We start from the raw sequence: 25,189 nt of genomic DNA, 5'->3' as shown, positions 1-25,189 counted from the left end.
GTTTTGGTGCTACTCCTCTCCCAGCATTTTTGTCTTCTCAGTGAGTTTCACATTGGCAACTGATAGCAGTTGGACACACTCAACGGAGGATGATTGCCTAGCGGGATACTAATTTCCTTTGTAATCATTTCTTAATTGAGAAGAAACCGTCATTTCACCTTTGTAAATAGTGGGGCTTGCAGAAGCTTCTAAATTGTATCCCATTTTTTACATTTAGACTTAGTAAATGGTTAAATTGGAACATTAGGGTTTGAGATTGTAAGGTATTTATACCACTTTTGACCTTAATGCAGAGGACCCTTTGTCATTTTCATAAGTTTGTCTATGTGAGTTGAGCGTACTCTGTGTAAGAGAGAGAGTGAGAGTTTATCTTGATGCAACACGCACACTGGTGGTCGGAATCGAGTGCGGAGAAGTGCAGCGTATTGCCCCCAGAGAGAGCTACGCGCCAACACCTACATTGCGCGTGTACGACCCGGCCTCGCGAGATTGACCCACAAGCTATTTCTGGTGATTCGGTGAGCATATGATGTCTGTTTTCGCATTTCAGCATATCCATGCGTTCGCAATGAGTAGAGCTACGCATTAGGCATGTTAGTTTCAAAAAACGTCGACCTGTAAATTTCGACCAGACATCGTACGTGATTCTACACCGGGTGTTTAGGGTTGGGGTTTTGGGTCACGGACCTTAGGGAGAGCGACCTATTGGTGTTAATAGGATTTCCCTCAAGTTTCGTAGCATTTCGAGAACGTTTGATGGGTATTTGGCTCTTGAAAGCGTTGTAGGAAATCTCCTCTTGTGTACTCTTGAAGGCTGTAACTTAGACATTGGGTAGAGACCTCTGTAGGAAGTAGTCAATAGTCGGTCGAGTGTAGGTTGACACCCTATGCTTGCTTCCACGCGCCTGTGGGTCGAGCTTCATCCTTAGCTGACAAATCTTGTTAGGTGAGTTCTCGCTGTTCTGACGTCCGTCGCGGCGTATCTGCCAACATTGGCGCCGCTGCCGGGGACGAAAACCCTAGGTAGGTGACCGAGACTAGTCCTTGAGGATAGAGATTCTCTAGCTTGGCAGAGTCTTATTTTACATTTAGATAGGATCAGAGGGTGGGGGACTCTCTAGATCTTAGGAGGAGTCTAGGGAGCGAGTGTCTAGCCTAGATCCTTCGACTTAGGTAGTTTTAGGTATTAGTTAAGTTGTGGTGTAGAGAGTAGGATTTAGGGTGGTAGAGGTGGTGAAAGGATAGCTTGAGAGTCCGGGGAGGCCAGGAAGCAACCGAGACACCAAAATCACCATCTCACATGATGTGTAGGAGTAGGGTATGTAGGACATCATGATTTATGGTCTGAAGCACTTCATGCATGTTATATTTGTTGTTAGGCTCATCAAAGAGCTGTAAAAGATGGAAAAGAGTGTTTAGAAGTTGAATTGAAGTTCAAAAGTTTCTGTGAGTATTTCTGAGAGAGTTGCTAAGCATAGGGAGTACTTCTGTCAAAAAAAAAATTTAATTTTAAGACAGTAGACATCCTACGCGTAGCATGTCTCCAGGGGGTTTTTGGCAAGGAATTTGGGGAAACTGAGGTCACGTGTGTGTTCAAAGGGTGGGTTTCACCCTAGTAACATATAGACTTGAGTGTTTTTCCCTTATTGGATTGCCCAAAAGCTAAAAGGCGGACTCAGAAAACGTAAAAGTTCATAAAAGGTTTACATTGAGAGAAATTTGCATATTTTTACACTTGTAAGGCATATTGGCACTTGCTGAGAGCATAGGGAAGGCAAAGTAGCACTTTAGTCTGAGAAAAGGAGCAATAGACATCCTACGCGTAGGATGTCTATAGGGTGTTCTGGTGAGAATTTTGAAAATCTAAGTTGACCAGTGTGTTTAGAAGGTAGCAATTACCCTATATTCACTTGGAAGGGGGAGGCCATATCTTGACAGGATAAGGCCAAAAGAAAGGAATTGCCAGACATCCTACCCAAATTGTGCCAAGGCATTATTTTAAGACCAAAACCATAGGATGTCTTCATGAGCATGATCTACATGATTTATTGAATGCATGGGAAAGGTTTCATCTCAATTGGGTGAGAAAATTGAGTTTTAAGCAGACTTTAGCATTTTTTATTGAAAAAAGGCTAGAATAGCTAAATTTGGGGTCTTTTGAAATCCAAACGAAAATATAAGCATAGCATTGGGTTGCTGACATCCAGGGGAATCTGTGGCTCAAGTTTGGAGTCAAACAGAGCACTTAGACATCCTACGCGTAGGATATGTTCACAATGATTTAGCACTCCAAATCCAACTGTGAGCATACCAGACTAATCAGCACCTTAAGAGGAGTCTGTGGTTTGAATTTGGAGCAATTTTGAGCAGTTAGACATGCTACGCGTAGTATGTCTAAGGCATGATATTGAAGTCAAAATCTGACTGTGGACATATAGTGATGTTACAATTGACTTAAGAGTTCCAGAACTTCTTTCAGAAGTGAAATTGGACCTTGTTTGACCTTTTGATGGAGCAAAGACGGAATTAAGACTTTACTCTAGACTGACGAACACTCGGGTAAAGTACAGTTCCAGATTAGCATACCTAATCAAGAACATCCGAAGTGTATAGAGTACAGTAGTGGTTGAGGTTAACCCTCCATTTATACCAATCATTACTAAGACCACCTCTAGCGGTTAAATGCTTTGATTTGATTGCCGCAATTAAATGCTTGTGTACAGGTATATTCATCGGCAAGGCAAGAAATTGTGCGAAAATTGATCCCTTGCCAGGTGAGTGGTTGGATTTGTGATAAATTACATTGCTAAGTTTGATGAATTTACGATCAAGAAGACACATTCCTAGAGACCAAAAAGTTGCAGGTGATCAGGGTAGCTTAGTGTCCACTGAGGAGAGTGTAACTCAGGCAAGGCTAGATCCATTAGCACCAATCATTGAGGAGGGTAGTGATACTGACACTTCATCAAATAAGTCCTTCTTCATGATGGGTAGTCAACAGCCAGGAGGTTTCTCTGGTGAAGGACCAATGCTAGGAGGATGTACCTCCCAAAACCCTTTGAACGATGCCAAGTTCACTATAATCTTCTTAGAAGGAACAAACTCTAGGGGAGCCCTAGTTTATTCTGACAATCGGGGACGCAAGTGTATTTGTATAGAGGAAAGACCTTCTCAGAGACTGGAGATAATTCGACTCTATGATGATGGAGATAGATTCCGAAACGAAAAGGGGAACCACTATCTGATAGTTAGTAACCCTAAGGATTACAACAGTATGGAGATAATGTGGAAAAAGGAAAAATGGTCTCAGAGGCTCAAGAGCCGCCTCCAAAAATTGATCGACCTAGAGCTCTTTTTATGTATGATAAAAAATAACCAGGGTCTCTACCTATAATGAGAATGTGGGAATTTGCAAGCATGAGAGCGAGGGAGTAGTCTCTTATTTTCAATGCAAAGAACCCTACCCAAATGAATTAAGCAAAGAAAAGGTTCTTTACTTGTTCTCTTATGAAATTTCTATGGGGAGGATATCATTTTTGTTGACAGGTATGGGCGAGAATACAAACGAATTCTCCCAGAGGAGGTAGAAAAGGCAACAGTTCCAAAAACATCAACATATGCCCCCGAAGAAGTACCAAGGTCCACCTATACCCTTAGCAAGTCAACAAATCCATTTTCAGAAGAGTACGACGCAACATCACATTCTAACCGACAACAGACGTTCAACTACCAGAATCAACAAGCAACCCAACCATCATTGCAGGCATGTCTTCAACAAAGTGCGACATTAGAACAACACCGAAACAGAGATGGTTATCCATCCGCACGAGGGCTAAGAGATTTACAAGAGCCACCACTCTATTCACAGTATCAAGGTAAGAGTAAGCCAAAAACTCAAGAGTCGGTAGAGCCCGGAAGACAACCCATAGAACGAGTTCGAAGAGATGAACCACCTCTTGCAAGAACCATCAAAAATTATGGCTTAGGGGCACCTCTGGGAGAGAAACCCTGCCACTATCGAAGGCCAAAGGAGGTATATCAAGTAGGACGAGAAGAACCAATGATGAGATTTGTAGACCATCGTAGAATTACACCTTCTCAGGTGCAAAAATGGGTAAACAAGAAATACACGGGAAATAGAGATCCTAGGGATCATGTAGCAGCCTTTGTGCGTGTAATTAGAGCTGAAGAAGTTTTGGACTTCCCTACTCAATTTGCAGGGTTTGGACTTACCCTAGAAGAGGATGCCGCTACTTGGTTTGACTCTGTGGAGCGTAGAGATTTTGAGTCTATGGAGGAGGTTTTTGACGAGTTTATTGAGGAATTCTCACAAAGGGGGATAGCTCATAATACAGTCTCACAAATCTATAAACTCAAACAGAAAGAAGGGGAATATGTGCGAAAGGCAGCCCTATGACTAAAAAGATATGTGAAGTTCTACCCTGTGGAAGAACTGCCAACTCAGTCCAGACTTATGCTTATATTTATTCAAGGACTAAGGAACGCAGATCTCCAAAAGGACTTACATATGAAGAGGAGCACGACGTTAAATGAGTTAACTAAGGAGGCTCTTTACCTTGTAGACAATTGTGCAGTCTACAAGGAGGGTGAATTCAAAGATCTTGATGACGATTCATCCTCACAACAAAGTGGAAGCAAGTCCGCTAAGAAGCACCGAAAGGAGAAGTAGCTGTAAGCCAGGAGCAGCTTGTGGAGGAAGTGCTAAAAAAGATTAATATGTATGCCAAGCATCAGGCTAAGCAGCCGAAGTGGTATGCTATTGAACAAAAATGGACAAACCATGTGACGGAGGAATGTTATTATAACAAGGGATATGTGAGAGAGCGACCTTATGCTCCCCAAGCTCAGGTAGCATCTCCTCAACTTCCACCGATGCCTAGGTATCAAGCAGGCAACCTACCAGGACCTGTAGGTGTTGAAAGACCACAACCAGTATTGGGGCAACAACCACCCCTACCAGGATTACGACCGGTCGGCATAAGATACACACCAACGGTAAACAAACAAGAAGAGAAGGATTTGGTACCTATGCATGCATATTACGAAGATCCCAATGGATATGCAGCAAATCCTATCTATTATCCACCGAAAGAACCCACAACGCCAGAACCTTGGAGCATGATTGGAAGTACACGACCACCAAGAGTTGCACAGGCAGCAGGAGAAGGAAGATACAGCTTGGATGAACGAACACTGTTGTTCATAGCCAACGGAGGCATGGGCGGACAGAGGCATGCGTACCAATAGAGAGGAGCTCAAGGAGCACCTCAACAGCCTAAGGGACCCTGTTACAAGTGTGGCAGAGATCATTGGCTAAGGGATTGTCATCACGATGAAATCATTAGAGTCAACGCGCATTGCACCGAGTGTGGAATTACTCACTTGATTCCTGATTGCCCTAAGAACTCGAGCAGAGGAGCAAAAACTACTTTGAACATGCTGGAAGCAGTGCCTTCCAGTGGAGGGTCAGAAAACGAGATAGTAATACCTATTCAGGCAGTGACACGAGCACAAGCTCAACGAATGACAAACGAACCCATAATTGAAGAGCTAAAGACTGATGCCCCAAGTGCAGAAATGAAAAATCAGAGAAGCACTTGGAAAGCTAGAAAAGCGCGTATGAAAGCCAGGAGAGAACGAGAGCAAACGGCTCTATCCGAGGAGTTAAAACACACAAAGGATAGATTGGAGCGGTTAGAGGATCTAACTAGTTTAAGTTCACACACTGCTACAACCAAAGGAGCCAAGGAAATAGTAGAACCCAAAAGTGCAGGATCGGGAGAATCAGTGCTGGTAGAAAAAGTAAATGAGCAGCTGGACGCACTTTTAAAAGCATACGAAGCCAGACTCAAAAACAACTAAACCCAAGAGCAAAGATGGATGACTTATCCATATGCAGAAATAGAAAAACAGAGGTTGAAAATGTGTCAAAAGATGATTGAAACAGCCCAATCCTTGATAGAAAATCCGCTTGGTAAACTTGCAAGTTGGCACGAGGTACCAGCTCCAACCCCTATCAAACGAACTCTAGAGAAACAAGTAGACACAAAGGAGAGACTCACGACTGCCTCTGAGTCTAGGAGAGAACCTATCATAGTGCCAAATACAACAGATGAGACAATTGATGGTTTCCATCCTAAAACATTGGTAGAAATGGGTAAGGATTGTAACCGTCTAGATGACCTGTGGAAGCAAATCCGGGAAGCAAATCCGGGAAGCAAATGAAGCTAACAAGGTGAACCACCAAATAAATAGCACTAGAAAGGAGAAAAATGAGATCTTACCTCCATTGAATAGTTTGAGGCAAGATCACAAATGAACTTTGATATGCATTCACAAGGGGGGGACCAGGGTTCAATTAGTTCGGGGCACAGCCAACCAAACTCGCTAAAAACTCTACCCTCCTACCTAGGGGAGTATGAAGCTAAGTCTGAGGTGAGAGCAATCCCATCTCAAAGACTTTCTTCCAACAAAGTGATGGATTCACAAGGGGTGATTGAGTTATTGTCCACCCCTGTGGCATGCACAATCACGTTAGCCGAACTCCTGAGGTTGCAACCAAACATGTGGACCACCATAGGCAAATGCTTAGAAAAATTTGGAGTAAAAGACCCTACCTCGAAGCTTTAAGAAGGGATCAAAGAATTGGACAAGCCTCAACTAAACACTAGGCCAGTACCTTTAAACAAGGTTGGAGAATATTGCGAGGGAGAAGATGTAAATACCACACTACCAGTAGAATTCCAGGGAGTAGTTTCCAAAGCTATTCTTGACAGTGGAGCGGGAGTCGCTATCGCCACCAAAGAAATCTGGAAAAAATGGGGAAAATCGGCTTTGAGAACTACCAGAATGAAATTGCAACTAGCAGATGGGTTCATGGAAAAGCCTCTAGGACTTTTAGAAAAAGCAATTGTCACCTCTTGCGGAATCGAGTATGAGCATACATTTGCAATAGTTGATTTCAACAAAAAGAACAATTACGAGATCATCTTGGGAAGACCATTCATGAGACAATTGAAGATGGTCCAAGATTGGGGTTACGACCACATATACCTCAGACGTGGGGAGACTACAACCAAAATATACCTGAAAGACCATAGTTACAAGGATGTGAACCAGACACCAGTGGAAGAGTTTGATTCAGCTACATTGGCAGGGTCCGAACTCCCCGCATGGTTAGGGCAGAAAAAAGAGCTATGGATGTACGGAGCTTCATATTGTAGGATCTTAAAAAGGGAGAAATGCATCTTAGAAAAAGCTATTGAGGACAAGGATTACATTCCGGAACCTTTTCCTGAAGAAGCCTTAGAACCTCTGGAATGGGAACAGATACTAGCAACATTGGATGTCTGTACCATTACAGATAGCCCAACGACAAAATTTTGCGATAAGGATGGCTATGATATGCTACCCTATTACATGGTAAGCCTTGTGCCAGCAGGAGATGAGAATGTAGACTCACCAGAACAAAAGAGTTTTATAACTCTTGTGAACATCTGGAAGTAAGTAACGATGCAGATAACGAGTGTTCAGATAGCTCGAGCGAGCGTGGGGAGACAACCGCAAATATCAAGTTTTATGATTTTGCAAATCAACACCCTAAACGCTAGGAACGCTATAGAAAAAAAAGAGCAGAAAATAAAATTAGAGAGAACCTAATGCCCAGGATAAAAGATAAAACTCACTATCTAATGCTTGTCAATGTAGAGGATTGTGTAAAAGAGCAAATATCAGGAAGATTCACACGAGTTCGAAGGGAAAGGAAACATGAGGAAATAAAACAAGCACGAGAGACGAAAACAGAAACAAAAATCAAGAAAATCTCAACAATCAAAACAGAAAAAGACAAAAGATCCAGAGTGGACCAAAATAGAGTGTAAAAAGAAATACCAAGAACTAAAACGGTCGTTACCAGAGGTATGGACTATTGAGGGAGAAAGTGACGGTAAGGAGGATTCAAAAAAAGGAAACATGAATGTACCATCCCACTATCGAAAATTCACCATCCAAGACAGAAAAATCATAATGACATCACCAATAAGGGAAAGAATAAACCAGGAATCTTACGATGGGTCGGAAAATGCAAAACGGATAGACCTCGCTGCGCCAGGTGAAAAGCCTCAGCCTGTCTATATAGCAACTGATTTAGAGCCTGAAGAAGAAGAAAGGCTAACACAACTTCTCAAGAAGTATAAAGATGTGTTTGCATGGTCCTACAAAGACCTCAAAGGAGTTGATCCATCGATATGCCAACATACAATTCCTTTGAAATCAGATGCCAAACCTAGCAAACAGCGTCCTTACACATATAATGACACATTCGCTAAACGAATCAAAGAAGAGATTGACAAGCTGATGGATGATGAATTCATCTATGAAATCGAGCATACAGATTGGGTGTCACCCATTGTGGTTGTTCCCAAAAAGAACAGAAAGTTGCGTGTGTGTGTGTGTGTGTGTGTGTGTGTGTGTGTGTGTGTGTGTGTGTGTGTGTGTGTGTGTGTGTGTGAACCTCAAAAAAGCGAACGCAGCCACAATAAGGGATAATTATCCCTTGCCGATCACAGAACATGTGCTTGAGAGGGTGGTAGGAAAACGGGTCTATTCCTTTTTAGATGGGTTTTCGGGGTATAACCAATTGGCAATTGCAATAGAGGATCGACACAAAATAGCATTTGCCATAGAGTAGGAAATATATGCGTATAGAGTTATGCCTTTTGGCCTACCCAATGCCCCAACTACCTTCCAAAGGTTAATGACTCATGAGTTCAAAGACACCTGAGAATATTCTTAGAAATATATATGGATGATCTCTGTGTCCATTCTCTTATACGAGAAGAACATATTGACCATTTACAAAAGGTATTTGAGAAGTGCAAAACATATCGAATCTGTCTCAACCCGAAAAAGTGCATTTTTATGGTAAGGCAAGGCCGCATCTTAGGACATATTGTCTCAAGAAATGGCATAACCACTGACCTAGACAAAATTAGAGTCATAACAGACTTGCCCAGGCCTACTAATGTCAAACAAGTACAATCCTTCATGGGACACTGCGGATATTATCGAAGATTCATATATATGTATGCGGTCATTGCACAACCACTATATCGCTTATTAGTCAATTTTGACTGGACTGAGGAGTGTGAAACTTCATTCCAAAAGCTTAAGGAAAACCTTGTATCAACACCTGTACTTAAAGCACCAGATTGGGAAAAGATATTCCATGTTCACATTGATGCCTCTGCATACGCAATTGGGAGTATTCTGGCTCAACCTGGAGACGGAACAATGGATTTTCCAGTTTTTTATGCGAGCCGACAGCTAAATATTGCAGAAAAGAACTACACCACCAGTGAAAGAGAGGGATTAGGAATGATTTATGCTGTAAAGAAATTTCGGCATTACTTGTTTGCAAACAAATTTGTGTTCTTTACAGATCATCAAGCTCTTTTGTATCTAGTAAATAAACCATGCAATATTGGGAGAATTGTACGGTGGTTTATTATATTGCTAGAGTTTGACTTCACAGTGGTAGTAAAGAAATTTCGGCATTACTTGTTTGCAAACAAATTTGTGTTCTTTACAGATCATCAAGCTCTTTTGTATCTAGTAAATAAACCATGCAATATTGGGAGAATTGTACGGTGGTTTATTATATTGCTAGAGTTTGACTTCACAGTGGTAGTAAAAAAGGGTAAAACTCATCTACGGGCGGATCATCTTTCAAGGCTACAAAACGGGGAAGCTCCTGAAGGAGTAGATGATGACATACCTGATGCTTATCTTTTCAATATTGAAATGATACCTAAATGGTCTTAGGAAATTGTTAGCATTCTTTCCCTTGGAGGTAGATTTGATAACAAGGAAGACAGATCCAAACAACAAACATTTATCCAAACAAAAAAATTTCAGTTAATTGCAGGACGCCTGTACCATCTAGGCTCGAACCAAATTCTACGATTATGTATAAATCCATAGGAATTCGAGTGTTATCTTGAAGAAGCACACATCCAAGATTGTGCATTTCATTGTTCAACAATGAAAACACACCAAAGATTGAAACACTTAGGAGTTTATTGGCCAACTATGTATGCTGACACACATGCTTATGTTAACAATTGTACTATATGTAGTGCCGAACGACTGGTGGATCACGCGACATTGTTTCAGGTAACCATTGCACCTACATGGAGTCAATATATCATTGATTTCTTAAGAACAAGGACATTTCCTAAAAACATAACAAAAGCGTGAAAAAGGGCTATAGAGTTGGAGGCTCGAGACTTTAATTTAATTGGAAATCAACTCTACAAGAGAGGAAAGGACAATCAACTTAGAATTTGTGCAAGTGAAAGTGAATACTTGCTGATTCTAGAACACGCACATGGAGGAATAAGTGGAGGCCATTTTTCAAGCGACAAGACGGCAAAAATTGTCTTAACCGCAGGAATATGGTGGCCTACATTGCACATGGATGCTGAGGAGTATGTAAAGCATTGTGACACATGTCAGCGCACTAAGGTGCCGATAAAGAGAGATGAGATGTCACTACGGCCAATGATGGGACGGGCATTTTCAAAATGGGGAATTGATTTTGTGGGGCCTATTTCACCCCCTGCATATCGCACCCATACCCAATATATCATTGTGGCTACGGACTATCTCACAAAATGGGCGGAAGCCAAAGCGACACAAAAAGCAGACACAAGAACCACTGCACAATTTTTGTATGAGACTGTCTTTGTACGATACGGATTACCAATAGAAATTGTGAGTGATTGAGGAACACATTTTCTTAATGAAGTCATTAAATACCTGTTAGAGGAATTCATGGTCATACATAGAAAATCTGCTCCATATCATCCACAGGCAAATGGACAAGATGAGGCCACAAATAAAACACTATGCACTGTTTTGACTAAAATTGTATCAGAATCAAGGACAGACTGGGATCAACAATTACACTCAACACTATGGGCATACAGGGTAGCTTACAAAACATCAATTGGAACCACACACAACATGGTATTTGGACTAAATGCTATATTACCCATAGAGTTTTTAGTTCCAACTCTACGAGTAGCAAAACGCTTAGAATGGACAGGCCATGAGCTCTCTTAAAGAATAGATGATCTTGAAAAGCTAGATGAACTTCGACTGAGAGCTATAACTTCGATCTATGCTAAAAAGAGAAGGCAAAAAGAGTTTTTTGACAAGCATGTGCATACAAAAGAGTTCAAAACAGGTGATTATGTACTTGTTTATACTTTGAAGCAACATGCCAAGAAACTTAAAAGGCGAGGGATGGGACCCTTTGTGATTAGTAACTTATCACAAAGTGGAGTTGTCAAACTTGCTACATTGGCAGGAGAAGAAATGCCAAATTGGATTAGTGGATGTCGGTTAAAAAAGTATCATTTACCACTAACAGGGGATATGCTTCAACAAATCCATCAAGAAAAACAACGGATGAAGGAGAAACAGAGGGTACAAGAAGAAGCACAAGTAGAAGCAAAAGAACGCATTGCAAAAAAAAGGCTTCTACGACAACAACAACAAAGTGGATCACCGTTGCGAATAAATGCTTCGATTAACAAATTTTGGTGAAGACACAGTGGAACCAAAAATTGCAGTCAAAGTGGGTAGCAATCAAGTTGAATCGATGGCATTGCTTGATTCTAGAGCTCAAGCAAATCTGATCTCTTGCAAATTATATAATCAGCTCCAACTCGAAGATCAACTACATCCTACTCAACAAGTGTTGGAAAGAAGTACCTCAAATTCATTAAGCACATTGGGCTCAACGATGTTGCATATACAAGTACATCATAATATTTATCCACAAGTTTTATGTGGTTGAGGATGCGAGCACACTACACCAAATGTTACTGGGACAACCATGGCAGAAAGAATATAATGTACAGACAGATTGGAGTTTGAATACAGTTAGAATTCAACAAGCATAAGAACACCGAGTGGTAGCCTTTGCTAGGACAACCCGAAAGAACCCAATAATGGTGCCACAATCAATTGATCAAGAGAAAAATAGATGGGTGCCACTTAACCAGCAAAAGATACCTACGAAGGATACACAAGAAACAGCCAATTGTCTTCAATCAAAAAATAATATACCACAGGCAACAAAGAATAGATCAAAGTCAGCAATAAGCAAACAACAAGTATGGGTACGGAAAGATCTACGTGAACGAGCCTACAAACCACAGTGCACTAGCAGACAGCCTCCAAAAAACCAGGTTAATCAAACACCAAACAGAGTCATCAAACAGATATGGATACCGAAGAACATGCTCAATCGCCAACTACATGAGAAACGCGTTTGGATCCCCAAGGCGATGCTACAGGAACTCCCTTCAATACAAGCAAAACCAGCAACTAGACAAACGACATTGGCAAATCAATCTCTACGCATGCCGATCGACAGAAAAGCCACCAAGACCAAAAAAGAGGCAATAAACCTACAAACGCATCCAAAACAAAGCTACAAATGGCAAGCAAAAGAGAAAAATATTATGGCCATATCAGCCACGACAATTCTCTCCACGGAGACAACCACGGCCATATCGACAGTAGTGGCAACCAAAGCAACTTTTGCAAAGAAAACGATCAAACAAAGAGCGGCAGAATTACAACTTTTAATTGCAAAGAAAATCCGCCAACCAAATCAACAACAAACAGGAAACCTCGACGTTGAATGCCAATAAGCATCTTGCTTATTCCCTCCTCTCGCATAGCATTAATTTTCCATGCATTGACTGAGTATGCATCAAATGGGGCCACATTACAAGGCCGCGCATTAGCAAAATTTTTAATCCATGCACTGCACATACCCCGAGGCGATACCTTGTTGTCCGGGAGGACTCCGACTAGGAGGGGGGGAGGCATTCTCAATGCGGACCCAATGAAGGTGAAAAGAGCAGAAAAGGGCATATTTTTCGACTATTTTGAAGGGTTTTCGTTTGATTGTGAAATTTTCAGGACTAACTTAAGTACATATGTCCTTATACAGCACGAATCTACTAGTATATGGGGCCAAACGCCAAATTAGGCCTCTAGGTGTGTGTATATATGTAAAAATAGCCATTTTTCCGACAAAATATTGGTAAAAAGGAGAAATCCGGCCATAAAAATTGCATGTGAGTGTACATAGTGTTTTGCGGTGATGTTTTTGAGTTATTGTGATTTTTGGGAATTTTCAGGGTTTATTTTGCTTCTTTTTTTTTTTACGAATTATCGGCAAAAAAACTTCAAAAATACAAAAAGCAGGTGAAATATGGTCGTAATGAAAAACAAAAAATATGGGGATAATCAGTGACTATAGGACAACCTATGGTACAATGGAGGTGCAATTATGTGAATGTAGCGGGAGGCGTGTTTTGGTCAGATTTTGACCGAAACGTCAAATTTCTTGAAAACTGGGCAAACGGAGTCCAAATCAGGAACTTTTCGAGCCTAAACCGCATCTCGGAAGGAGTTAGGAGCACATATCAAATGTCATAGAAAGTGGTCCGGGGACCCCCATTATAAGATTTTTTCACTTCACTCAGAGCTCATTTCTACTATTTCCTTCTTGAGAGAGAGAGCTCTAGCCACCTAGGACGAACCGGACTTCCAGCTGCTTCTACGACGCGTACAAACACCCGCCAGGCTCCAGATATGAGAGGTAGGCTCTGCACCTTGAGCTTTTCGCGTATGTTTGATGTTTTATCGCGAAAACTAGTGTAGGGTTCACATGGGGAAAGGGCAGTAGAGACCTACAGGTAGAGGTAGCCACCTAACGGCTAACCCAAAAGCAATAAGGTTCATAGGGGGTTTACCCTAGCATAGGAGACCACTCTTGAATGCACAAAGGCGGCAAAAAACCATTGGGAAAAACCCTAGCACTATAAGCCCTGCAAGAGGCCACCAAGAGGTAAATCGGTGGAAAGTCGCCCAAATGCTACCAAAAATCATGGGTAGGAGCATCTCGACATGCTCTACAAGGCTATATAGCCCACATAGCCATAAGGCGACCCGAAGCGGAACTAAGCTTCAGAAACGGCATCGGACACACAAAGCGTCAACTGGCTCTCATGGCCAAACCGGATGTCCGTTTGCTACCAAACTTCACAAGCGGCTTGCCTAGACCATCAACAACCAAGTCCTATACACCACCACAAGTCATCGACGGCATGCAAACGCAACCACGGGCGCTTCCAGAGCGACAAATCGCCAAACGGAGCTCCGGTGAAGCCAAAGCCAACAAAAACCATATGGCAAGGTTCCCCAAGGAACCATGAAGCTATGGAGACTAACATCAAGAAATTTCATCGCCGAAAAGCACTCCAAGAGTCAAAAAACGACTCAGAGGCTCTGAAAGCCAAACAAGGAGTTTCTATCTATCTTTTTGACTTTTTTATTGAAATAAGGCTTAAAAGGGACTCAGGGGGGCTAAGGGCATATACTAGTAGCACTTCTTCCAAAAGAATTCCTCAAAAGACATCCTACGCGTAGAATGTCTCAGGGCCTCTTTTGCAAGCCAAACTCAATATCTCACCTCATACACAGCTTCTACATAGCTTATACATGCTAGCCATCAAGTTTCATCACATTTGGACAAGAGTTGACCTCATATGCATCAAAAAAACGGAAAGTCAGAGCATAGAGGCAATAAAGGGTCATAGACCTACCAAAACTAGTCCAAATCACATGAAATTTGCACAATGTACTGATTATCACATTGCCAAGCTAATTGTGGAGTCAGATATGAAAAAATAGTGAAATAGACATCCTATGCGTAGGATGTCTAAATGCCCTATTTGACCTTCAGCTGGTGTTTTTGAGTTCCACATATCTTTATAACATCTTCACAAGCTCATATATCAAATTTCAAGCCAGACCCATCACATTTGGCCCCAAAACCTTAAAGATGCACTTTTCTGAGCCTAAAAACACTAAACATGCTCCTAACAACACCAATGCTTATCCAAATCAAAATCTAAGAACAGGGCCATGTTCTACATGCTAAGGGCTACCCACAGAACCAAAATCAAGTCATTCTGAGATAAGAGACATACTAGGGTCATATTGACCTTCTGTGCAGGAGTTGACATCATGGGAGTCTTTTCCATGGTATAAGAAGCCTATATATCAAATTTCAATCCAATTTGCCCATCCATATAGGACATCCTACCCATTTTGTGAGCCAAAAGCTTAAATCTGCTCAAAATTGCACTTTTTGATGTTCAAACCAAATTCCAAGTACATAGCCATGTTGCACAGGTCAAGGGCCACAAGCACGTCAAGTTTCATCAAAATCAGAGGAAGTACACATACTACGCGTAGGATGTCTACATACTTATTTTTCAGCCAAAAACCTACTATGGGCACATGCATGACTTCCCTAGTCCCTTTTGAGTTCTTATTTCAATTTTCAAGTCATTTGGGTAGTCAGAACTCAGTTTACCAACAAATCTATAAAGAACGCTAACTTTGGACTACTGAGTGCAACAGGATCCATGGCAGCCGCTAAGTCACCAGCAAAGAAGAAAAGAATGACCAACAAAGATTACCTAGATGAAGTGGAGCCATTTGTAATACCAGCAGGAACCATAAAGCCCATTACCACTTGGTTACAAAGCAACCTACTAGAAGCCAACATCAGGATATGCCAAGGCCTGTTCAAGGACCCAGACGGCAATGTCATAGAGCTGCCAATGATACCTCAGGAACTCAATGAGTTCACGAGAAAGCCAGATATACTGCCTCTCTTGGAAAAGCTAGACTTACACAATTATTTTGAAGCGTTGCCAGCAGGAATTGACATCCAGAGAGTCTAGGAATTCATCACCACAATCAAAGAAAACGGCATAGCCAAAGTGACAGATCTGCAAGGAAAGACCAGAGTAATTTTAATCACGCCAGAAGTGGGCGCAAGTGCATTGAACCTCTCTAACAAAGGCGACAGTGTCAACAAGAGGCGAGAAGAGGTAAAGGTATACAAAGAGATAAAAAGTAACTACACCTTCAAGGATGTTGTCGATCCAATGGTGGCAACCATGTGCCAACTTTACAACCAATATTTCCATATGTGCACAAAGAGACCTCAAAAGTACATTGCACCATCGGCAGCAATTGGAACGACATTTACATGGGCAATGAAGACAAGCAGGCCAAAAGAGATAGATTATGTGGCATACCTACAGTACAACATTGTGAGAATGGGAACCCCGAATCCTACATACATTACACCAAGGGAGATGCTTACAAAGGTGATATATGAAGCTTTAAATGCAAGGGGCCAGTGGCCTCTTCCTCCATCACAGAATGATTGGTTAAAGCTAACAGAGGACAAGGAAGAGGAACAACATACAGCTCCAAGGGTAGCCACAAGGTTGAAGCGCTGTTTAGAGACAGTGCCAAAAGAGCCGCCACAGCCCAAGAAGGCGAAGAAAGCAACTCTATACGTGCCAGTAAAGGAAACAAAGTCATAGGAAGCAACAAGGCTGGAAAGACTAATGGAGAGTTTCAGAGCTGAGAGGATGCTAAAAGGGGATCTGAGCGAATTATGGAAGCCCTCACTTGAGGCTATGTCTAGATCTTCTCAAAGGACTAAAAGGGATCGCTTTGAAGATTATATAAAGAATTTCGAGATCTTAGATGCTATAGCTGAGAATATCCCAAACATACCTTTTACCGAAGAAGAAGTTGATGATGTGAGACGGCATTTGCTAGAAGAGCAGGAAGGGGAAGAAAGAGAGAGGAAAACAAAAGCTAACCAGGATTTCAAAAAGAAACCATCAACCCCACCATCAAGCCGAGAGTCAAGTCCTCCACCATCACCACCTCCTCCTAGTCCTCCTCAACCCCGACAAACTGAGGAGTTGAACAAATCTGATGGGCAACAAGACTCCAAGGAAGAGGAGGACAAAGAGAAAGAGAAAAAGGCAGAAATTGAACCAAAAGATGAGAAGCCAGATCCAGAAGTAAAAAACTATAGAATATTCCTTGATCTACGCTATTGGATACTCTCTAGAAGAAGTAGCTCATGCAGCTTTTTAGTTGTCTAGCACTAGGCCCAAAGAATATATGTTGAGCCCTCAATTGGTGGAGTTGAAGGAAATGGTCACAGATACATTGGATTTACAGCCACAAGCCAATGATTGGGATGAGGTGATGCAAAGACTCACTGGGCTCAGAGCAAGGTCTATGGCCACTGAGATTGAGTGTGATAATCTCAAAGTAAATGAAGTTCAAATCAAAGCCGAGGTGGACTCGCTGCAAAAGCAGGACCAAGAGAACACACAGAAGCAAGCCAAGTTGCAAGCTGATCTGGACGCGGCACTAAAAAGATGCCAAGAGCTGGAAATTCAGAGTCAGGCAGCAGACCAAAAGCTTCAAAGAGCAGATGAGGAGTATAAGAAAATCACCAAATCACTGACGGATGCAGAGAAAGAAAGGGACAACTTGACACTCCAGCTTGCCGATGAGTCCAAAGAAGTGGAGACTTTGAGGAATGCTAAGGAAAAGCTAAGCTAGAACATGAGGCCAGCCAGGACAAAGTTATAGAGCTGAAAGATCAAATAAAAGTGAAAGATCATACAATCCAGAGGCTAAGGGCATCTCCGGGTAGAGTCAGAGCCGCGGCCTCAACTAGCACTGCTTCAGAGAAGGATATGTATGAAGAACAGATGAAGGAACTCCAAAACAAGTTGACACTAGAGAAGAGACAAAGGTTGATGCTGGCCGAGGGCTCCCTAGTGATGCAAAGCCGTCTGGAGGATGAGAACAAGGCCATGAAAGATGAGCTAGCAGCCTTGAAAAAGAAGATGGATGAGAATCTCAAGAAGATGCAAACTGAAAATGAAGACACCAAGAAGAAGCTAGAAGAGGCCGAGAAAGCCAATGCTGAATTGAACGACCGTTTAGTGACCATGGGGGATCAAGCTGAACGGGAAAATAAAGCATATCAAAAGCAGATTGATGAGCTAAAAGGCCAACAGCAGACTCAAGAGCCACATTTGAGCACAGAGCCAGCAGCTATGGAACGAATTGATATAGACAATGTGTCAGATCCAGTGGACACAACAATGCAAGAGGACATCCTTGTGGGACCATCCAAAGAGCCCCGAGATCTGACACAAGAAGAAGAAGATAATCTACAAAAGGCAATAGAAGCGGCCATAAAAGACACCGCCAAAGAAGCAATGCAGTGGGAGCAGAGGATATTGAAGTCTATGACCATTCAGAAATTAGATGCAAATGTCGTTCGACATGAATGGCTACAACCCTCTCTACCATATTGTGCGCTCCTTGCCGCACTGTCGAAGCAAGGGACTTGCCAATACACCATGTGCGAGCCACAAACGGCTCCAAGCACACAACAAGCCTAAACTAGCAAGCTCAAGAGAGCAAAGGGTGTGTCACTCACCGCTCTACGCTCGCCTTCGTGGTGGATTCCTCGCCGCGATGAAGAAGAAGCTGCAGTCGTGCCGCGCTCAACTGCTTCGCCGCCGTCATGCCTTCGTAATGCTCGATCGCACACACACTCTCCCTCTCTCTCTCTCTCTCTCTCTCTCTCTCTCTCTCTCTCTCTCTCTCTCTCACACACACACACACACACACACGAGGAGGTGAAGAAGAAGAAGATGGAGATGGAGCAAGAGCACTCTTCTATTGCACAAATGAGAGAATGAGTCAAAATTAGGTTTAGTTGGCTTTTATAGGAGCTCACCCCATTCACACTTGGGCGCCCATGCTTAACCAACTAATCCCTTGAATGTCCGTGTTAAAGTGCGCCTCTCATCGGCGATCACTCTTACCCTTTTCCTATTGGTCCGACAAGCCCGGTACCTGACTATACCGAATACATAATACACATCCGTCGTAGGTGATGGGGTGTCCGTGAGCCGTGAGGGTTAACATGCCCCCCTTCCTGATGTAGATTCCATCCTCGGAAGCTATTCAGTTGAAGCTGGTTCGTCGAGGTGGAAGAGCATTTGAGATGAATGTCCTTAGCCTTCTTCAGTCACTGCAAAATCAAACAACATTGGCACAGTAATTGCATTCTCTTAAAAAGCATATGCAGTTTTAGGTAGACACATTGATTGGTCAAAGAATTTCAAACAATTTGGTAGCAATGAACATTAAATTGCAATGTAATCAAATGCATAAACAGATGTAAAGGTAGAAAATTAAACAAGTCTGGGGTCGCTAATTTGACGGTCGAAAGGCACTAGAGATCGAATATTAATACCATGGGTAAGCTTCTTAATTATCTGTGGTCAATTAAGTTGTTTAATCGCGAGAGCCAAGTATTCATGTTCGAGGGCTGACTAGAGGCTATATCTAGAAAACCTTGTAGTTAAGCTACCATAAAAGGAATTTCTCATGAAATCATCGCCTGACTGATTACTTTTTCTTTGGCCCCCCAAAGTCTTTTCACATTGATTCAATTTTGATGTGTGTGCTTATTTTGTATGCCTTGGGTTTTTTGCTTTTCAAGGAAAAGCGCCCACATTGGGAACCTCTAGGGCTCTAGTACCATAGGCTATACATGTGAGTGAAGTACCAAATCAAGCTGAGATTTCTCTTCCAGCTTAAAATTTTACATTGTGGCACTTTGATTTTTTGTTTGTTCATTTTCAACATTTTAATTTTGTAACTTTGGGGGGTCATATAACACTGTTACCCTCCCCAGGCTCATCACATTAGTAAACTCCCTTTATAATACTTAAGCTAAAGGTCAATAGGGTTAAGCCCACTAGAAAGCCCTAGTACATTTCATACAATGCTGCCTAAATCGGATTAAGAACCTAAGTAACCATTGATTATTAGGAAGGCATTCCCCATGGTATTAAGAGAAGATTTCTAATATCTAGCTTGGTCAAACTAGCTTAGTCGGACTGCTTGATTTTTAAACCTAAACAACTGATTATGACAAAACATTACATTGAATTAAATGTTTGATACTAAGCCAATGCGCTGAATATTATGCTACCAATCACAATCAAAGCAGACAAACATGGATGCAAAAAGATAAGGGCAATGCTAATGGACAAGAAACACCTGTTTGTGTCGATGGTCGCGCTTGATTTGAAGTGTGAACGAGAGAAAGGTTCCATGAAGGTCCAAATCCTATCAATAGCAACACGCTCCTGTACACACTAGGAAACAAAAGGAATACCTCCAGGAGGCACATCAGTGGGAAAAGAGAACTTTGCTAATCACTCAACTCTAAAACAGAAACACTCCTATCGTACTAATCTTACCTACCCTCCATCACTCAAGTGATGAGGATCAAAGGTGTTTCATGGCATAGGTTTCTGTTTCACTGTACCAGATGTGACATGTGTAGGTCTGAGTCAATGTTTTGACTTTTAATGTGCATACTCGTTTGCTAATTGCTCTTGCTCTTTATTTTTTTATTTTTTTTTTGTGAGTATAAAGCTTTATATGTACATTCCCTAAGATCGGTGATTGAGAGGTCAGGGAAAAAGGTTGAGAGGGAAACCAGTGAATGATGACTGTCAGCAAACACTCCCCCCTTCCTTGGGTAGATCATACCATTTGAAATGAGCTTGTCACCCTTTGAAACCAATTGTTCCAGTTGGTAATAGGTGAGGATTTTTGCCATTATTTTTCTATTACCCCAGGTGCCTCGTCAAGTTGCAAGGGTGGTAAGGTACTCTCCCAGGATCGAACTTGAAGTGGTTCATCAGGTGATTCTTGAACACTGGGAGGTGTGGATTCTTTGGTAGCTTCATGGAGGTCCACTACTATAGATGGAGGCTGTGTAGAAGCTTTTACCTCTATGGATGTATTACATGAGGAGCTAGAAGCTTCATGGGACTCCCCCCTTCCTGAGCTAGGTGGAACAAATCGTTCTTTCTTTGGTACCCAAACTAGCTCGGGAGCGGGTGTGTAGCATTCTGTGATTTTTTTCTTTCCACGATCATTGATTCGTTTTGGAGCTACGGGATTGGGCTCACTTGGGTCAGGTGATAGGTAAGAGCACAATCTACGTTTTGGCACCCAGATTTGATCATTTCCTTGATAGTGGCCTTGGGCTTCCAATAGTCGTTTAGGGATCCATCGCAACATTTTCTTACTTTTCTTGGAGCAAGTGGTACGTTTCTTACAAGGCTTCTATTTTTTAACACTAGTTATGGTCACTAAAGAAGCTTTAGGGACCCACTTGTATGTTTTCTTCGTTACATTAGGATGAGTCTTGTCGGAAGAGATATGCATTGCTTGTAGCATATTTAAGGGTATAGGCATTTCATCCCCCTCAGGTGTTACCCAGGTCGTCCCCCTATTTCCCCAAGTGTCTATGGTTGATGCTAGGTGGACCCAATCCACATTGTCTGATTCAGTCATCCCAGGTAGGATATCCATATAAGGAGAATCTTGGCCAATGTCTGTATCCTTCTTACAAGTGTAACAATATTGTAGTGGGGCCGAGTGAACTGTGGTGTCAGAGCGATGATCAATAATGGTTTTACTCCCTAAGGGGTGTACCTTACCAGTCACCAAATCCACTCTAAGGACAGAGTCTTGGAATTGCAAAAAGACATGATTTTTAGACCAATCATGAACCATTTGTGCTTCCCTCATGAATGGTTGTCCTAAAATCATTTCATATGACATAAGGTGTTTAGAGAAATCCATTACAATGAACGTATGTTGTACCTTGTGTCCTAGAACTTTGATCTTAAGATCCTTGAGCATCCCCATAGGTTTGGCTATGGTACCATTTGCCATCTTTACCACAATGTTAGTAACACTGAGGCGGGGTTTTCCCATGGATTCCCAACAATCTTTTGTAACGATGCTAACTCCTGCACCACCATCAAGAATTCCCTTTATAGTTAATCCCTTGGTAGTGATGGGTAGGGTCGCATTAGACTCGTCGCCTTCAAAATACTGCCCTAATTCGTTAATGGGTACCTCAATCACAGACTCGTGTCCATCTAAGTCAAGTGATTGCACATGATTTTCCTCATCAATCATAATCGAGTCAGGCCTATTTGGTTGCGCAAACTGCGGTAATCCCGTTCGTAGCTCTCTGTTAAGGAATGCTTGAAGTGCAAGGAATAACTCAGGATCTCCATACAGCTTTGCTATGATCGTGGTTCGGACCTCAGAAGACATGAAGTCCACTAGTTTGGCAACATTCATTGGCGTTTTGCAGGGTGTAGGTCCTTGACTAGGAACTGGTGAGGATGGAATCTCATATTCCTCAATGGGATCAGGTATTCCTTCGTTAAACATCCTTTCCAACAAGAAGGGTGTATGCTCACTTTCTGATGTCCCGTCCTCACTCCCTTCTTGGATGATACTAGATATGGCTAACGGTCTATGGTTCATGTGGGGTGGATGAACTTGCGTGGGAAACACTGTGTCATGAATTTTGACCTGCATGGGTTCTGGTTCTAGTTTCCTTTGAGTCTCCTCCACTAAACCCCTTAGATGTTTCACTTGCTCAATCTCGTCTACTGGGTTTGGGTACGTCCCAATCTTCTTTTTACGATTCTTCCCTTTTTGCCCCTGCGGTTTATCTTGGGGGTCTTGGATTGGATTTGGAAACACTTGTGGTGTTTTCAGAGGCTCTTTATGATTTTCTCTTATTCGGTTTTCATTTGGTTCCATGTTACGGTTTTCTTTGTCGGTCTTTCCCTTTGTGGTATTGGTTCTAGTCTCCATTGTCTCGACTGAATCTGAATCATCCTCGAGGTCATTCATATACACGGGGTCATCTCCTGTTCCTATGTTTGTTTTGGAACTTGGCTTTGAATTTTCCGTATTCTGCGACTTCTTCCTTCGTGTCTTCTTTTTCTTTGCTTGGATAACTGACGTGGTATCTCTCTCTTCGAGGATATGGCCTGGCCCTTGAAGCATGGACCGTGTAATCGCATAAGCGGGTGCGATGGGTGGTATTGGCGATGTCACACTAGCAATTTCGACCAAATTCAGGGGTGTGATTTTAGGCGCATTTGGGTTATAGGGGCATTGGGCAATCAAGTGATCTATGCCACAACGATTACATGTGAGTATTGGCATTGCAGACGTGCTCCCTTGATTCATTTGCATCTGTGCAGCATTCTTTTGCAGCCTAATAGGGCACTCCGCTGCCCGATGTGGTCCACCACACTCATAGCATTGAAGAGGTGGCCTCCTAGCCTGGGTGTTGATATTTTGACCTCTGGATGCGAGAGCAGCAGCTTGATAAACCGGCTTGACTTGTCCCCAACAATCTTCCATGTAGTATATAGGACACTCTTCCAATGTATCAAGTCCATAGGCAATACTAGTGTCTATTTCCTCCTCACAGCCATCTAGATAAGCATTTGATGGCTCGCAACCCACTTGGTTCATAGGGGCGACTCTCGGATGCGGGGGCTGCGGTCCTAGCACAGGAGGTGGTAGCGGTGTAGTTTGTACAACATTTTGAGATCTAGGGACCATGTGTTGCGGTAGTTGCTCAACAGGTGGAGTAGGCATCAATACAGGAGCTCGAGGCGCATCCGTCCAGGCTACAGGTGGTCTATTTGCCATCATACGTTTGATCATTAAACAATCCTTAGCTTGGTGACCATACCTACCACATGCGTTGCAAGTTCCATTAAATTTTACTCTAAACGTAGGGCACTCACTAGTGCTATGTGGACCTAAGCAAATGGAACACCATTGTTGCTCCTTTCTTGGATACATGTGACTATTTTGAGGGGGTCGATTATCCTTAAGAGACTCTTGGATTGCCTTGGTGAGGTCTATCAAGAATGTCTCAAATACCTTTGGCTCATTGGAAATGGGCTTTGCAGTCATGGGTTCATACTCAATGGCTTGTGAGCTAGTGGATCTCGTGTCAGTAGACACCCTCATGCCTACTATCATCAAGTTGTCCTCTAGTTGGATTGCATTGGCAGTGACATCTTCCCAAGTTGTGATACCTCTAATCACTAGTCCATTATAGATTCCTTCATTCCTCAACCCTCGAATGAATCGATCAAGCAGTTGGTTATTGTTGAAGCGCTCATTTACAGGGCAGCGAGAGTTTAAGTGCTTTAGACGACTAATGAAGTCCCTTACTGACTCTCCTTCCTTACGTTCGGCCTTCTGTAGCTGAGATGCTACACCCCAAAGCACACCTTCTCGTATGTACTCCTTTAGAAACAACCTTCGAAGGGTAGGGTAGATTGTTTTCTCGTCCACCCTTAGGGTTCTATACCAATCTCCAGCCTTCCCACTTAATGTCAAGCTTAAGGCATTGCACTTATGTAGTTCGTTGCGTTCCCCTAAGGAATCACATACTTGTTCAAACACTTCAATGTGTTTCCTAGCATCTTCGTCCCCATTGAATTTTTGCGTGAGTTTGGCAATTTGTACTGCCTTACTTCTAGGCTCTCTATCAGATGCATGACGCATATTTTCCGCGATAGATCGACCTATGGTTTGAGCAAACGCTGCCAAGTCACCTATGTGAGGAGGCAGGGCCGGTGGAGGTACTCTTGGAATCATATGTGGGAGAGGGACGGGTGCCGGTCCTGGCATATGTGTGGATGATGCAGGATATGGAACATAACCGGGCATAGGTCCACTCGGATAAGGGCTAGGGAGCGGCACTCGAGGAGCATAAGCAAGTGGTACAATTGGAGGTGTGGGGGCCATGTGTGCATAAGGGGCTAGAGGCACATATGGTCGAGGCCCCATATTAGGTACTACGACACTAGGTAGTGGCACTGCGCTAACCGTAGATGTCATCGGTACATTCTCTGTCAGGCTTATCCCTGGAGTGAGCACTGTGTTTTCCTTAATAGAGGGTTGAGCCAAGTTAGGGAAGCTAAAGTTTTCGCTCGGAGGCTCAGATTGCATAGAGACCCCAGGTGAAATGACGTAAGATGGGTCCAAGGGGCTCATTAAAGGAGTCTCCATTTGTGATAGAGTAGGCTGTTGAGCCTTGCTCGTATCCAGAAATCTCATGGGGCCAGTTGAGAGTATATTTACCCCTCGATTTTGCCTTTCTGATTGAATAATGCCATGGATAACATTACAGATCATTTTTTGTTGATCTTCGATGCTCGTGGCACTAGAGGTGGATTGTACAATCTCTATCCATCCTACATGGTAGGCGTGGCCAGAGTGTAGATCCGTCAACACCTCAGTGTGG

This window comes from Adiantum capillus-veneris, chromosome 15, assembly GCF_014529385.1.
Source record: "Adiantum capillus-veneris isolate H3 chromosome 15, ASM1452938v2, whole genome shotgun sequence".
Lineage (NCBI taxonomy): Eukaryota > Viridiplantae > Streptophyta > Polypodiopsida > Polypodiales > Pteridaceae > Adiantum > Adiantum capillus-veneris.
The sequence above is the reverse complement of the archived record's forward strand: the minus strand, read 5'-3'. Positions refer to the sequence as shown.